The sequence below is a fragment of the Triticum dicoccoides genome, chromosome 2A, assembly GCF_002162155.2.
Source record: "Triticum dicoccoides isolate Atlit2015 ecotype Zavitan chromosome 2A, WEW_v2.0, whole genome shotgun sequence".
Taxonomy (NCBI): Eukaryota; Viridiplantae; Streptophyta; class Magnoliopsida; order Poales; family Poaceae; genus Triticum; species Triticum dicoccoides.
The window spans coordinates 17,097,015-17,099,788 of NC_041382.1; the positions used below are offsets into that span (position 1 = coordinate 17,097,015).

A 2,774-nucleotide genomic window follows, 5' to 3' on the forward strand; every position below is an offset into this window, starting at 1 on the left:
ATAAACCCAAGCATGCATGTTCGGTCCTCCCTCCCCCTCAATTAATCGTGGGGACAACAACGTGCCCGACGAATAGGATTGCACCTGACACCTCCTTGGTGACAAAGAAGTCAAAAGGATGATCAACAATGAAGGCCACACGCCGTAACGGCTGAGGTAGGGCACTAGTCGGTGCCTTCCTTGTTCACCTCGATGACGGTTTGGTGGATCACTTCCTGCAGTGCCAGCCTCCTCCTTCCCTCTGTTCTGTCCTCGGCCACATCAGATAGGTCAGCCTTCCCCGGCTCAAAAGCCTCCTTGAGCCCCATGTCATGGGGAATGTCGTTCATAGTCATGTCAAAGCTGACCTTGAATGTAGGCAGCCGGAAATCGTCAACCTCGACATCGCTCCTCGGCAGGTGCTTGCGCAAAAACTCAGGGTCGCAGGCGATCTGATTGGCCAACCAACACAGCCCCTCGCACGCGTCGGGGAGGAAGACACACATTGACTAGATCGGCTTTGGCTGCGGCTATGCAGGCAAGGGGCGGCCTTGCTCGTAGCGAAGCTGAGCACCTTGAAGCCATTATGCTAGGTGATTCTTTGCCTACTAAAGCCATGCATGAAGGGCATGTCGATGGCGGTGCTGTCAAGGCGGTGAAACAGATGGCGTTCCTCGTTGAATGGCTTATTCCACTTGCCCTTGAAGTAGATGGTGTTGACGAGCACCAGGTCGGTGTTGTGGGACAACGTGTGACGGCCGATCAAGGTGGGGACGAGGTCGTTCGTCAACACCGCCACCCATGCGTTGATCTGCTCCTTTGCCTCCTCCGGCTGCACGTACATAACGATAATCATCATATATCTACATGCCACAGATCAATCATAATAGAGTGCTATTAATTGTGTTGCACATCGTTGTGCTAAAGCAGCTCTTCAACTAGAGAGTGTTGTAAATTACTCTAATATAATCTCTGGTTTTCTAACCTGCAATTTGCTCTCAAATTCGTTGCCACTGAATGAATAAAATGCTGAGAGGAGCTTTGAAAAATCATATATCTATATGCCACACATCTCAGAGTGTGCAAAACCGAACCGAAAACCAAACAAAAAATCAAACCAAATCGACTTTTTGGTTTTTTCAGGTTTTGGTTTCAGCTTTGAGATATGAAAACCATTTGTGTTTCTGTTTTTTCCGTTAGAAAACAAAAACCATTTAGTTAAACGGAATTAACCGAAATGGAGGTTTGTTGTGTTCAAAAGCGTAATGTGGTGCTATAGTATAATACTTTCTAGCCCATTCAGTGCTTCAGTTTACGTGATTAGCCTTACTACTTATCCAACGTCTTTTCTTTATGTTTTTCTAATTGTTCTTTTCTCATTATGATATGTATATCATGTATTTACACATGAAAAAGCTATGTGTTGGCTCAAAAAATTCATGTTAAGCTTGGTTAATTCGGTTATTACCAAAATCAAACTGAAAGTGAAGGGCTATTACTGAATCCGAACCATATCTATGTATGAAACCATATAATCCAAAGTATAAAAACCGTAGAAATCATAAACCGTATAAATCGAACCGAACAAAAAAAAAACGAATGCACACGACATATCGATCACTTCCGGGGTCCGGCCGCTATTCACTGACCTGCTTGTGGAAGTTAACGGGGCGGATGACGTACTCGTACCACTCGGTGGCGACGTCGCGGTAGGCGGGGCGGAGGGGCACGGTGGCGTCGTGCCACACGCTGCTCCCGAAGCTGATGTGCGGGCCGCCCGTCTGGGACCGGTCGGCGAGGGCCTGCCGGGCCAGCGTGCAGACGTGGAAGGTGTGGACGTCCCGCGAAGGCACCCCTAGGACGCCGAGCAGCTCGTCGAGGGTGCGCTCGCGCGCGCCGGTGGCCCACAGCGAGAGCGCCGTGTAGAGGCACAGCGGCGAGAAGACCAGGTTGCCGCTCCTGTCGCGCCAGCGGCGAGGCGCTTGTTCAGGCGGAGGGTGAAGGCCTGCAGGCTGTCGCGGGCAGCGGCGCGCCCGGCCTCCTCCCACTGGGCTATGGCGGCGCGCTCGTCCTCGACCCATTGGGCTAGGTCGTCGGCGTGATCGACCTCGGATTTGGGCAACATGCCGAGCCTCTGGGCTATGGCGGCGTGATCGTCGTCAGCCCCCGGGCAGAGCCATCGGGCTAGCATCTTGAGGCAGCGGCGAGGGAACTCCTTGACATGTTCCATCTTGTCCTCCGTTGACGTGTCTTGTGTTTTGGTCAAGTCATGCAGTAGCACTACTCCGGTTTATAACCAGCTGACAGCATTTGCCTTGGACGTTCACACGGAAATTAATGGCGGCAGCTTTGCTTCACACGGAATGAGCGAGCAGCGTTCGCACATGATAACTCTGTTCTAACGAACTGCCTAGTACTCTCTCCCTCTCATCTCCACCATCATTTCCTTGTCCCACCCACCTGTCAGTCTGTCACAACTTGTCGTGCATTCTTCTAACAGCGCCTCTAATATTCTGCTCTCTCCACCGGGATTACTTGACGTCGAAATGAATATCTAGAATTAAATATGTCTAGATTCATCTATTTAAGCGTACCATGCCGTAAAGGCGTTCGATGAGCGTCACTGACTTCTCGTTTCATATGATGATCACTGTTCATTATTTGTAGAATCTTGAACATGGCAAATGCACGAGGGCCGTTTTTGCTTTGGGGAGCATAAGCTCCCAAATGAACAGTAAATTCAAAATAAATAGTAAAAATATTCAAAATTCTGAATATTTGGGTGTGGATGTTCA

General features: G+C 49.8%; 1 pseudogene; it reads right to left on the bottom strand.

Moving 5' to 3' along the window:
• On the bottom strand, positions 1 to 2,189 carry LOC119358670 (annotated as a pseudogene).
• Between the last annotated feature and the right edge of the window lie 585 nt (positions 2,190 to 2,774).